This window comes from Taudactylus pleione, unplaced genomic scaffold (genome assembly GCF_031769625.1).
Source record: "Taudactylus pleione unplaced genomic scaffold, aTauple2 ptg000113l, whole genome shotgun sequence".
NCBI classification, from domain to species: domain Eukaryota; kingdom Metazoa; phylum Chordata; class Amphibia; order Anura; family Myobatrachidae; genus Taudactylus; species Taudactylus pleione.
The window spans coordinates 14,288,390-14,303,555 of record NW_028284515.1 but is presented as its reverse complement, the minus strand read 5'-3'; the positions used below and the strand labels follow the sequence as shown (position 1 = coordinate 14,303,555).

At 50.4% G+C, this 15,166-nt stretch overlaps 1 protein-coding gene across 1 annotated transcript in view; it reads left to right on the top strand.

Moving 5' to 3' along the window:
• Positions 1-15,166, top strand: part of LOC148525112 (cytosolic phospholipase A2 delta-like) — a 111,035-nt gene that overhangs the window by 23,596 nt on the left and 72,273 nt on the right. The gene's annotated exons all lie outside the window — the stretch shown is intronic.

The following is a 15,166-nucleotide window of genomic DNA, read 5'->3' as shown; positions in this document are numbered from 1 at the left end:
TGCTCCTCACCTCATTGCTCCAGACACTTCCCCCCCCAATCGCGGCACCCCGACCCCCCCCTCCCCCACACACAGGACCTCTTACCTGCTCCTCACCTCATAGCTCCAGACACTAACCCCCCCCCAATCGCGGCACCCCCGAGCCCCCCCCCCCTCCCCCACACACACAGGACCTCTTACCTGCTCCTCACCTCATTGCTCCAGACACTTGCCCCCCCCCAATCGCGGCACCCCCTCCCCCCCCTCCCCCACACAGGTCTCCTTTCCTGCTCCTCATAGCTCCAGACACTTCCCCTACCCCCAATAGCGGCACCCCCTCCCCCACACACACAGGACCTCTTACCTGCTCCTCACCTCATAGCTCCAGACACTTTCCCCCCCCCTCCCCCACACACAGGACCTCTTACCTGCTCCTCACCTCAGCTCCAGACACTTCCCCTATCCCCAATAGCGGCCCCCCCCTCCCCCACACACACAGAGGACCTCTTACATGCTCCTCACCTCATTGCTCCAGACACTCCCCCCCCAATCGCAGCACCCCGACCCCCACACACACAGGACCTCTTACCTGCTCCTCACCTCATAGCTCCAGACACTCCCCCCCCCCCACACACAGGACCTCTTACCTGCTCCTCAGCTCCAGACACTTCCCCTATCCCCAATAGCGCCCCTCCCCCTCCCCCACACACACAGGACCTCTTACCTGCTCCTCACCTCATTGCTCCAGACACTTCCCCCCCCAATCGCGGCACCCCGACCCCCCCCCTCCCCCACACACAGGACCTCTTACCTGCTCCTCACCTCATAGCTCCAGACACTAACCCCCCCCCAATCGCGGCACCCCCGAGCCCCCCCCCCTCCCCCACACACACAGGACCTCTTACCTGCTCCTCACCTCATTGCTCCAGACACTTCCCCCCCAATCGCGGCACCCCGACCCCCCCTCCCCCACACACAGGACCTCTTACCTGCTCCTCACCTCATAGCTCCAGACACTAACCCCCCCCCAATCGCGGCACCCCCGAGCCCCCCCCCCTCCCCCACACACACAGGACCTCTTACCTGCTCCTCACCTCATTGCTCCAGACACTTGCCCCCCCCCAATCGCGGCACCCCCTCCCCCCCCTCCCCCACACAGGTCTCCTTTCCTGCTCCTCATAGCTCCAGACACTTCCCCTACCCCCAATAGCGGCACCCCCTCCCCCACACACACAGGACCTCTTACCTGCTCCTCACCTCATAGCTCCAGACACTTTCCCCCCCCCTCCCCCACACACAGGACCTCTTACCTGCTCCTCACCTCAGCTCCAGACACTTCCCCTATCCCCAATAGCGGCCCCCCCCTCCCCCACACACACAGAGGACCTCTTACATGCTCCTCACCTCATTGCTCCAGACACTCCCCCCCCAATCGCAGCACCCCGACCCCCACACACACAGGACCTCTTACCTGCTCCTCACCTCATAGCTCCAGACACTCCCCCCCCCCACACACAGGACCTCTTACCTGCTCCTCAGCTCCAGACACTTTCCCTATCCCCAATAGCGCCCCCCCCCTCCCCCACACACACAGGACCTCTTACCTGCTCCTCACCTCATTGCTCCAGACACTTCCCCCCCCAATCGCGGCACCCCGACCCCCCCTCCTCCCCCACACACAGGACCTCTTACCTGCTCCTCACCTCATAGCTCCAGACACTTCCCCTATCCCCAATAGCGCCCCCCCCCTCCCCCACACACACAGGACCTCTTACATGCTCCTCACCTCATTGCTCCAGACACTTCCCCCCCCAATCGCGGCACCCCGACCCCCACACACACAGGACCTCTTACCTGCTCCTCACCTCATAGCTCCAGACACTTCCCCCCCCCCAACCCCCCCCCTCCCCCACACACAGGACCTCTTACCTGCTCCTCACCTCAGCTCCAGACACTTCCCCTATCCCCAATAGCGCTCCCCCCCTCCCCCACACACACAGGACCTCTTACCTGCTCCTCACCTCATTGCTCCAGACACTTCCCCCCCCAATCGCGGCACCCCGACCCCCCCCCCCTCCCCCACACACAGGACCTCTTACCTGCTCCTCACCTCATAGCTCCAGACACTTTCCCCCCCCCTCCCCCACACACAGGACCTCTTACCTGCTCCTCACCTCAGCTCCAGACACTTCCCCTATCCCCAATAGCGGCCCCCCCCTCCCCCACACACACAGAGGACCTCTTACATGCTCCTCACCTCATTGCTCCAGACACTTCCCCCCCCCAATCGCGGCACCCCGAACCCCACACACACAGGACCTCTTACCTGCTCCTCACCTCATAGCTCCAGACACTACCCCCCCCAACCCCCCCCTCCCCCACACACAGGACCTCTTACCTGCTCCTCACCTCAGCTCCAGACACTTCCCCTATCCCCAATAGCACCCCCACCTCCCCCACACACACAGAGGACCTCTTACATGCTCCTCACCTCATTGCTCCAGACACTTCCCCCCCCAATCGCGGCACCCCGACCCCCACACACACAGCACCTCTTACCTGCTCCTCACCTCATAGCTCCAGACACTTTCCCCCCCCCCTCCCCCACACACAGGACCTCTTACCTGCTCCTCACCTCAGCTCCAGACACTTCCCCTATCCCCAATAGCGCCCCCCCCTCCCCCACACACACAGAGGACCTCTTACATGCTCCTCACCTCATTGCTCCAGACACTTCCCCCCCCAATCGTGGCACCTCGACCCCCACACACACAGGACCTCTTACCTGCTCCTCACCTCATAGCTCCAGACACTCCCCCCCCCTCCCCCACACACAGGACCTCTTACCTGCTCCTCACCTCATAGCTCCAGACACTAACCCCCCCCCAATCGCGGCACCCCCGACCCCCCCCCTCCCCCACACACAGGACCTCTTACCTGCTCCTCAACTCATTGCTCCAGACACTTGCCCCCCCCCCCAATCGCGGCACCCCCTCCCCCCCCTCCCCCACACACAGGTCTCCTTTCCTGCTCCTCATAGCTCCAGACACTTCCCCTACCCCCAATAGTGGCACCCCTTCCCCCACACACACAGGACCTCTTACCTGCTCCTCACCTCATAGCTCCAGAAACTTCTCCCCCCCCCAATCACGGCATCCCCTCCCCCCTCCCCCACACACACAGGTCCTCTTTCCTGCTCCTCACCTCATAGCTCCAGACACTTCCCCCCCCAACCCCCAATCGCGGCATCCTTGACCCGCTCCCCCTCCCCCACACACACAGGTACTCTTTCCTGCTCCTCACCTCATAGCTCCAAACATTTCCCCCACCCCCATCCGCAGCTTCCCCTCCTCTCCACACACACACACACACAGGACCCCTTTCCTGCTCTCTCATAGCTCCAAACACTCCCCCGCCCCATCCACGGCACCTCCGACTCCCCACACAGGTCCCCTTTCCTGCTCTCTCTTCATAGCTCCAAATGCTTCCCGCACACCCAGGTCCCCTTTGCTGCTCATAGCTGCAAATATTCCCCACCCCCAATCACAGCACCCCCCTACACACACACACAGGTCCCCTAGCCTCACAGATCCAAACACTTTCCCCACTCCCATCTGTGGCACCCCTGACAACCCTCCTCCCCCACACATGTCCCCTTTCCTGCTCTCTCCTCACAGCTTCAAACACTTCACCCACCCTCATCCTCGGCACCCCCCATCCCCCTCCCCCACACAGGTCCGCTTAACTGGTAGAATAGTGTAAGTGACTAGGGTCCTCATTTATTAATGAGTGATGAAACTCGCTGTGTATGATAATAGTTCTCCAGCCAATCACCCTCCCAACTGTCATCTGTTTGAAAAATTACAGTTGGGAGCTGATTGGCCGGAGCACCATTATCATACGCAATGAGTTGTATCACTTGTTGTGAATGATAGAACTTGTTAATAAATGAGGCCCTTAAAAAGATTTACTTTTTTTGAAATGTGTACAGTATGTCCGTCAGTGAGGCGGTGATGTGCTGTTATTTTGTCAGTAGTGTCTCTCTGGGGGCGATTCAATTCAGCGTGATGTTGAATAGCCCGGAAAGGAGCTATTCAATTGACCGTTCTGTTAAGTCCGACTGAGAGGATTTCTGCTTGCACCCACCTGAGGTGAGAGCAGAAATCCTACAGCATTGTGGCCGTTACTTTGGTCGGAGGATGCCGGTTAGCACGACTAAATACCCAGCTTAAGGCGCGGTCACTGGCATTCCCGACTTAAGTGGTTTTAGTGAGACTTAACAGTGCGGTCAATTGAATAGCTCCAGTAACTCCTTCCCGGGGCTATTCAACATCGCACTGAATTGAATCGCCCCCTGTGCTAGTGTATACAGGTGGATCTGTTTACACGTTATGCTTGAAACTGCGGTCGGGGAATAATGTGCAGTTATGTGATCTAGCGTTCCTACTAGACTGTTTCAGCGGTGCTCTGTGCCCTGCCCTATTTCTAAAGGGCAGAAAGCACCCTGCCCTCCGGCGCAGCGCCCTTCTGAAACAAGCCTGGGGGTTCTGTCCCCACCCGCGGGCCGCAGTGACCCGCGGGTGGGGTAAATGGTGGTGCAGCGGTCAGCGTCGGTGAGTGGATGCCGGGCGCATGCTCCCGGCATCCATTCACAGTGGCCGCAGCACTTGGGGTCACGCCCCAAAGACTGACATAAAGGGGATGTGTCATAAAGACACGCCCCCTTTTCCTTGACCATGGCTCTTTTCGGACGCGCGCCTTAGGCACGCGCAGAAGTGCCCTTTCTCTAGGTCCGGCACCGGATCTAGGGCCTGATTCAGACCCGGTCGCAAGCGCTGTGTGCTTGCAAGCGGCCCGATGTTTTAGGCACTGCGCATGCGCATCGTCCAGCGTGCGCGAGCCCCGCCGAGCGACTGAAGTTCAGTCGCTACGGGGCTCGCAACAACATGGGGCGGCTGTCGATGGTGAGTGACAGCTCGCCCCGTTTTGTGGGCGGTTAGGGGGGGTGGCTGCACAAACGAAGGCGTTCCCTTAGGAATGCCTGCCATTTGTAGGGAGGCCTTACTGACATCACTACTGATGTCAATAGTGGACTTCCTGCTCTATTAGAGCAGGAAGTCCACTCGGCCTTGCGGCAGCCTAGACCCTACCGTAGGGTCTCGTCGCAAGGTCGATGGTCGCGATTATCGCGATTGTCTCATGGCCGATCGCACAAGCTGTGTAGGAATTGGTATGATATCCCGGCTGCTGCATGGCTGGGAGCTCGAATCCCAGCAGCGGCAGCCCGACAAACCAGCAGAGCCCGGCAGCGGAAGCCCGACAGCCCTGGAAATTCCCGATCGTCCTAAGGTAAGTATCTACTAACCTAACCTCCCTAACCCTCCTTAGGGGTGCCTAACCCTAACCTCCCCCAATGTGCCTAACCCTAATCCCCCCTCTAAGTGCCTAACCCTAACCCCCCCCTTCCCCTCTGCCTAAACATAAGTCCCCCGGGGGGTGCCTAACCCTAACCTCCCCCCAGGGGTGCCTAACCCTAACCCTCCCTCCCCCTAGCCTGACCCTAATACTCCCGGGGGGGTGCCTAACCCTAAGTTCCCCCCGGGTGCCCTAAACCTAACCCTCCCCCCCCCGCGGCTGTCCACTCGCGGCGCCCGGCATCCCTTCGATCGGGATGCCGGGCGCCTGTCTCCCGGCGTTGGGGAAATGACAGGCGTCTAGATATAGACGCCCGGCATTTCACCCTCGCCAGGATATGATAGGCGGGAAGCCGGCTGCCGGTATTAAGGCAGCCGGCTTCCCAATTGTATACCGCTGTGTGTGGTCTCCCACAGCTTTGCGAGCGCCTGGAGAACAAAACAAAAAAACGCCCACAATCCCAGCGTGCGGGCAGCAGCAGAGAGCGGGTCTGAATCAGGCCCTTAGAGTGAACACAGGGCCTGATTCAGACCCGCTCGCAAGCGCTATGCCTACCGTTTGGGGGCGGCCCCACTGACATCACGAGTGATGTCAGTGGTGAGCTTCCGGCTCTATTAAGAGCCAGAAGCTCACTGGGGCTTGCTGGAACGAGACCCTACCGCAAGGGTCTCGTCGCAAGCCCCGATGGTCGAGACCATCGCGACCATCATCTGGCCGCTCGCAATAGCTGTGGGTGGTCACCCACAGCTATGCGAGCTGCCAGGAGGCCGCACAAAAAAAAAATGCCCTGATTCAGAGCGAGCGCTCTTTCAGAGTGTCCGGCTCTGAATCAGGGCCACTATGATCCAACCATGTTAGTGAGTATTAGTAAATATGAATGTCCCTTTTGTAGTTATATTATATAGCAAGCACCAGTATGACATAGTATACAGCATTGTGGGCCTTATTCTGAGTCAGACGCAGCAGCAATGTTGGACGCAGTGGAGTGGTGTTTGTTGTCTGAGTTACACCACACATACATACTGAAGGTATTTGTACAGATATGCAGTACAGATTTGGACACACACAAAGAAGTGCATCAGAAATGTGTTGGCCGTTCCTGTTTGGTTACACAGGATTGGCTAATCAGATGCAGATGTAACGATGGGCATGTTATTGGAGTGACACAGGAGTGCTGAGGAAAGTGGTTGTGTACAGAGACGCTGAATCGCTCACATTGGAGGCCATCCTTATTTGGATGATCTGCCCCTAGCATAGGGCTGGTGCAAGTTTCAATGGCGCGACTGACGTTGGCGTCTGAAGCTGCACAAAGCATGATTGCAGCATCCGTGCACACTGACAGTGGGTATCTTTGTCCTTGCACATTCAGATGCATGGATGTACACCAGGGAAGGGCTTTGTTGGCATTGGCATTAAGTCGCGGACGCAACTGCATCAAAAGATGCATGGACGGCCTCTACTGGAGGGAGTATCCCGCTCCCCTCAACAGTCCCCGCCCCCTCAGCAGACCCGCCCCCATTAGGGCTGCTACCAGAATTTTCCCGGGCTGGTTTTTCATCCCAATCCGCCCCTGTATATATATATATATGGGAAGCTGCCTCTTGCCTTAATGAACCATTGAGATAAGCACCTTAAAAATTATTTCGTTTCTAAGAACCTGTTTTAATTTTTTAGGAGTCTTTTAGATTGTTTTTTAGAAACATCCTTTAAGCTTCCTATTAATTATGCTGTGTTTATGATATCAATTGCTTTTAAAATCGGCCATTATTTATTTTAGGGGTGTGCACCGGCCACTTTTCGTGTTTTGTGTTTTGGTTTTGGATCTGGATCTTTCTTCGTGTTTTGGATCTGGATTGGTTTTGCCAAAACCACCCTTCCGTGTTTTGGGTTCTGGGTTTTGTGTTTTGGATCTGTATTTTTTTGAAAAAAAGCATAAAAACAGCTAAAATCACAGAATTTGTGGGTTTTTCTGCTCCTATGCTATTATTAACCTCAATAACCTTAATTTCCACTCATTTCCAGTCTATTCTGAACACCTCACACCTCACAATAGTGTTTTTATGTCCAAAAGGTTGCACCGAGGTAGCTGGATGACTATGCTAAGAGATACGAGTGGGCGGCACAAACACGTGGTCCATCTAGGAGTGGCACTGCAGTGGCAGACAGGATGGCAGTTTGAAAAACTAGGCCCCAAACTATACATAATGCAAAGAAAAAAAAGAGGTGCAAGATGGAATTGTCCTTGGGCCCTCCCACCCACCCTTATGTTGAATAAACAGGACATGCACACTTTAACAAACCAAACATTTCAGCGCCAGGGTCTGCCACACGACTGTGGCTGAAATGATTGGTTCGTTTGGGCCCCCACAAAACAAGCTGGCAATTAATCTGTCCCTGCACAAACTGGCTCTACGGAGGCAAGATGTCGTCCTCATACACCGATTCCTCACCCTCTTCAGTGTTGTGTACATCCTCATCCTCACAGAGTATTAATTCATCCCCGCTGGAATCCACAACCACAGGTCCCTCTGTACGTTCTGGAGGCTGGTCTCCCTGGAAGAGTTGATAATTCATTTTATGAACATCATCTTCTCCACATTTTGTGGAAGCAACCTCCTACGCCTTTCGCTGACAAGGTTCCCGGCTGCACTAAACACTCTTTCGGAGTACACAGTGGAGGGGGGGCAACTCAGGTAAAATAGAGCCAGTTTGTACAGGGACCTTCAAATTGCTTCTTTTTCCTGCCAGTACACGTACGGACTGCCTGACATGCCTACTTGGATGCTGTCACCGATGTAATCCTTTAACAGACAGACGCACGCTTGTCGCTGCTGCTTTGAGGATGCAAGTGCGGCTACAGCCCACACAATTCACAAAGACAGAAAAAAAAAGAAGAATATTTTTATTGTTTGTGGAGCGCACTTTGAGGGTTACACCACCCTTTAACAGACAGACGCACGCTTGTCGCTGCTGCTTTGAGGATGCAAGTGCGGCTACAGCCCACACAATTCACAAAGACACAAAAAAGAAGAAGAATATATTTATTGTTTGTGTAGCACACTTTGAGGGTGTCACCACCCTTTAACAGACAGACGCATGCTTGTCGCTGCTGCTTTGAGGATGCAAGTGCAGCTACAGCCCACACAATTCACAAAGACAGAAAAAAAAAGAAGAATATTTTTATTGCTTGTGTAGCACACTTTGAGGGTGTCACCACCCTTTAACAGACAGACGCACGCTTGTTGCTGCTGCTTTGAGGATGCAAGTGCGGCTACAGCCCACACAATTCACAAAGACACAAAAAAGAAGAATATATTTATTGTTTGTGTAGCACACTTTGAGGGTGTCACCACCCTTTAACAGACAGACGCGTGCTTGTCGCTGCTGCTTTGAGGATGCAAGTGCAGCTACAGCCCACACAATTCACAAAGACAGAAAAAAAAAGAAGAATATTTTTATTGCTTGTGTAGCACACTTTGAGGGTGTCACCACCCTTTAACAGACAGACGCACGCTTGTCGCTGCTGCTTTGAGGATGCAAGTGCGGCTACAGCCCACACAATTCACAAAGACAGAAAAAATAAGAAGAATATTTTTATTGTTTATGTAGCACACTTTGAGGGTGTCACCACCCTTTAACAGACAGACGCACGCTTGTCGCTGCTGCTTTGAGGATGCAAGTGTGGCTACATCGCACACAAGTCACAAACACATTAAAAAAATAGTTTTTTATTTTTTGGAGCACTTTGAGAGTTACACCACCCTTTAACAGACAGACGCACGCTTGTCGCTGCTGCTTTGAGGATGCAAGTGTGGCTACATCGTACACAAGTCACAAACACATTAAAAAAATAGTTTTTTATTTTTTGGAGCACTTTGAGAGTTACACCACCCTTTAACAGACAGACGCACGCTTGTCGCTGCTGCTTTGAGGATGCAAGTGCGGCTACAGCCCACACAATTCACAAAGACAGAAAAAAAAAGAACAATATTTTTATTGTTTGTGTAGCACACTTTGAGGGTGTCACCACCCTTTAACAGACAGACGCACGCTTGTCGCTGCTGCTTTGAGGATGCAAGTGTGGCTACATCGCACACAAGTCACAAACACATTAAAAAAATAGTTTTTTATTTTTTGGAGCACTTTGAGAGTTACACCACCCTTTAACAGACAGACGCACGCTTGTCGCTGCTGCTTTGAGGATGCAAGTGTGGCTACATCGCACACAAGTCACAAACACATTAAAAAAATAGTTTTTTATTTTTTGGAGCACTTTGAGAGTTACACCACCCTTTAACAGACAGACGCACGCTTGTCGCTGCTGCTTTGAGGATGCAAGTGCGGCTACAGCCCACACAATTCACAAAGACAGAAAAAAAAAGAACAATATTTTTATTGTTTGTGTAGCACACTTTGAGGGTGTCACCACCCTTTAACAGACAGACGCACGCTTGTCGCTGCTGCTTTAAGGATGCAGGTGCGGCTACAGCCCACACATTTCACAAAGACAGAAAAAAAAAGAACAATATTTTTATTGTTTGTGTAGCACACTTTGAGGGTGTCACCACCCTTTAACCGACAGACGCACGCTTGTCGCTGCTGCTTTAAGGATTCAGGTGCGGCTACAGCCCACACATTTCACAAAGACAGAAAAAAAAATAACAATATTTTTATTGTTTGTGTAGCACACTTTGAGGGTGTCACCACCCTTTAACCGACAGACGCACGCTTGTCGCTGCTGCTTTGAGGACAGTATCATATGCAGTGACAGTAGACTTGTCAGAAATTGTTGGCACGTCCTTCAGTCCGCACCAGATGTCCAAACCAGCCCTTGACTTATGACACAGGCGCACGCTTGGCACTGCTACTATGTTGATGCACGTGCGGCTACATCGCACACAAGTCACAAACACATTTAAAAAATAGTTTTTTATTTTTTGGAGCACTTTGAGAGTTACACCACCCTTTAACAGACAGACGCACGCTTGTCGCTGCTGCTTTGAGGATGCAAGTGCGGCTACAGCCCACACAATTCACAAAGACAGAAAAAAAAAGAACAATATTTTTATTGTTTGTGTAGCACACTTTGAGGGTTTCACCACCCTTTAACAGACAGACGCACGCTTGTCGCTGCTGCTTTAAGGATGCAGGTGCGGCTACAGCCCACACAATTCACAAAGACAGAAAAAAGAAGAATATTTTTATTGTTTGTGTAGCACACTTTGAGGGTGTCACCACCCTTTAACAGACAGACGCACGCTTGTCGCTGCTGCTTTGAGGATGCAAGTGCGGCTACAGCCCACACAATTCACAAAGACAGAAAAAAGAAGAAGAATATTTTTATTGTTTGTGGAGCGCACTTTGAGGGTTACACCATCCTTTAACAGACAGACGCACGCTTGTCGCTGCTGCTTTGAGGATGCAGGTGGAATCTAGATGGGATTTGGAACCGGGGACACACTACCTCCATCAATTGTCTAAATCCCACTGCACTAATGGCGGATACCGGACGCACGTCTAACACCAACATAGCAGTCAAGGCCTCAGTTATACGTTTTGCTTCAGGATGACTGCTGTCGTACTTCATCCTCATCGCTAGGGACTGTTGGAGGGTCAATTGTTTAGTAAAAGTAGTGATGTTCCTACTTCCTCTCTGGGATGATGAACAACTCCCAGCAGCAGCAACAGCACTAGGAGGAAGTGGTTCTTGATCTTTCCCTATTTTATTTTTATCGGAGAAAGTTTGGTCCTCCATTTATGTTATATTGATATATACGTGCGGCTAAAGCGCACACAAACACAGAAAATATTTTTTTATTTTTGCTGGAGAGTAGTGCACTTTGTGGGTTACACCACCCTTTAAGAAATGCACGTGCGGCTACTGCGCACACAATTCACAAACACAGAAAATTATTTTTTTTTTTGTTTGGACTGGAGTGTACTTTCGGGGCTTACAGCACCCTTAACGGTCAAGCCAGCCGGCCCTTTACTTATGACACAGGCGCACGCTTGGCACTACTTTGTTGATGCACGTGCGGCTACTGCGCACAATTCACAAACACAGAAAATAATTTTTTTTTTGGTTTGGACTGGAGTGTACTTTCGGGGGTTACGGCACCCTTTAACGGTCAAGCCAGCCGGCCCTTTACTTATGACACAGGCGCACGCTTGGCACTACTTTGTTGATGCACGTGCGGCTACTGCGCACACAATTCACAAACACAGAAAATAATTTTTTTTTTGGTTTGGACTGGAGTGTACTTTGGGAGTTACAGCACCCTTTAACGGTCAAGCCAGCCGGCCCTTTACTTATGACACAGGCGCACGCTTGGCACTACTTTGTTGATGCACGTGCGGCTACTGCGCACACAATTCACAAACACAGAAAATAATTTTTTTTTTGGTTTGGACTGGAGTGTACTTTCGGGGGTTACAGCACCCTTAACGGTCAAGCCAGCCGGCCCTTTACTTATGACACAGGCGCACGCTTGGCACTACTTTGTTGATGCACGTGCGGCTACTGCGCACACAATTCACAAACACAGAAAATAATTTTTTTTTTTGTTTGGACTGGAGTGTACTTTCGGGGGTTACAGCACCCTTAACGGTCAAGCCAGCCGGCCCTTTACTTATGACACAGGCGCACGCTTGGCACTACTTTGTTGATGCACGTGCGGCTACTGCGCACACAATTCACAAACACAGAAAATTATTTTTTTTTTGGTTTGGACTGGAGTGTACTTTCGGGGGTTACAGCACCCTTAACGGTCAAGCTAGCCGGCCCTTTACTTATGACACAGGCGCACGCTTGGCACTACTTTGTTGATGCACGTGCGGCTACTGCGCACACAATTCACAAACACAGAAAATAATTTTTTTTTGGTTTGGATTGGAGTGTACTTTCGGGGGTTACAGCACCCTTTAACGGTCAAGCCAGCCGGCCCTTTACTTATGACACAGGCGCACGCTTGGCACTACTTTGTTGATGCACGTGCGGCTACTGCGCACACAATTCACAAACACAGAAAATATATTATTTTTTTAGCACTTGGGGGGAGCACCCCTGATGGACAGAGCACCCCCTGGACAACACTACAGCACCCCTTTAGGACTGGGACACTGCACAGGACTTTGGAGTGGACACAGCCCCTATGGAGAACTGACTGCACAACACAGTCCAGCCAGCCCCTATGGACTTTGAAGTAGTGGACACAGCCCCTATTAACAACAGCAGCACAGCACAACACAGCCAGCCCCTATGGACTTTGAAGTAGTGGACAACAGCAGCACTACACTACACTACACAGCCCTAACTCCCACCCTCCCTCTTCACTGTCCACAGCCGAGTGAGAAAATGGCGCCGACGCGGGTACCTTATATAGGATCCAAAACCTGCGAGACTCGGAAGGCGGGATGATGACGTTTTGCCTCGATTTCAGATCCGAGTCAGGCGGGAAAAGTCGAGCCTGACTCGGATCGGACTCGGATCGGGGGGGCTCGGGGGGGTTCGGATTTCAGAAATCCGAACCCGCTCACCCCTAATTTATTTACTTATATAAGTCATTATATCTATCACGATTTATAGTAATTTGCACTTTATTCTATGCACTTTAATTGTTGCACATGAAATATGCAGACCTGATGGTCATTGGTAGAGCCTATAGAAACACGTGAAGGCCCATGTATATATGTTTGCTCATTCATTTATTTACATTTTTTTTTCTCTTCCTCTTTTAATGAATAAAAGTCCTTATTAATTATATGCACTTCAGTGTATACATATGTTCTTTAGAGCACTCTTTGCACATACAATCACTTGTTCACAACAGAAGTATGTCAGTCGCTGAGGTCTTACACACACACACACACACACACACACACACACACATATGTAATATATTATATATATATTGAAACAAGTCCCGCACTCACATCTATAACAATTACAACATCGGGGTGCATTGCAGCCAATTCGATCCCATCCTGGGGCGTTAGGCAAAATATAGTTATCCAGAAGGACGCACTCACCAAGGAGACTTTCAAGGTAGTTTATTCCAGCATCAAAGTAATATGAAGGTAATAGGTTCTAGCAGCAGCATACAATTAGCAGCGACGTTTCGGTCCAATCAGGACCATTATCAAGCCAGCAGCATATCACAACAACCTTTAGATATTTCAATGGCATAAACGCAGACCTGCGGGCTGAGGTTATGCCATTGAAATATCTAAAGGTTGTTGTGATATGCTGCTGGCTTGATAATGGTCCTGATTGGACCGAAACGTCGCTGCTAATTGTATGCTGCTGCTAGAACCTATTACCTTCATATTACTTTGATGCTGGAATAAACTACCTTGAAAGTCTCCTTGGTGAGTGCGTCCTTCTGGATAACTATATATATATGTATATATATATATATATATTCTGTGTGTATATATATATATATATATACATATATATATATATATATAAAATTATATATATATGTACTGTATATGTCTATATCAGAAGCATATTTATAATGGGTGCGGGGCACACGGGCCCCTGGGTCCAGGGGGGCCGCACAGCACACCCTGCACCCATAAAACTTACCTTTCCGGAGTCCCACGTCAGCTCCGGTGTCTGCGCCTGTAAAAACGGCTGGAAAATGGCCACCGTGGCCATTTTCCCATTGTTTGCGTATGCGCAGTACAGGGAAAATTTGTGGCCATTTTACCGGTGACCTGTGTATGCGCTCAGAGTCTATAAGTGCTCAGAGTCTATAAGTCCGGCGTTGGCCGCGCACCGCTCAGTGCGCTGCCGGCCGCCAGACGGAGAGGAAGGGGCCCGTGTCAGAGACTGCACACAGACCCCCATCTCTCTAGAAATGCCCCTGGTCTATATATATATATATATATATATATATATATATATATATACATATATATATATATATATAAATATATACAGTATATAATTATTTGTTGGGGGCAGGCCAGGTAAATTACATCATTAGACCCCGCCCCCTCATGGGTGTGTGGGAGCCTGGTGCCAAAATGACACCCTTCAGTGCATTAAAAATATTATAGCTATAGTCTCGTGTATCCCCCTTTTGCCAATATTTAATGAAGACACATCTAAAAATGATTGTGAAATAAAGCACATCGGTGTGAGCTAAAGTGTAGAAAAAAAAAAATTAGTTATATATTATATTGGTTGCTGATATTTACTTTCAGACTATAAATATAGTTTGTATGTTGTAACATACATAATCATGTAGATCTAGAGTCATACATATGGAGTCTAACCTGTCTCTTTTATATCCTACAGTGTAATTAATTTGGTGTTCAGGTATATGATTTCATGTGTAATTCTAACCTTTGGATTCATTATTTAGACTCATTGCGAATCATATAGTCTCTATAGTCATTGAGGTTGAGTCATCTCACTTGTATTGTACTCTCCCTTCTTATTCCTTGGAATGCCGTCGATGAGACATATATGTAAACATCTTATTCAACTACAATTCCCATTTGAGTCTTATGAGTAACAGCGAATTGCTAAACTGCTGGAACTGCATACAGTACACTAACTGAATCTCTTATATCTGTTTCTCCTATCATATAATTGTAACCCCTTCACCCTAATATTTATTCATCAATATATCATATTAACTTAGATACATTTATATTGCATACTAATCAGCTTTGTGACCTTGGGGGCAATGTATCAAATCGTCTAAAGTTGAGGTTTCCCATAACAACTAATCTGATTGTAGCTGTCATTTATCTAGTA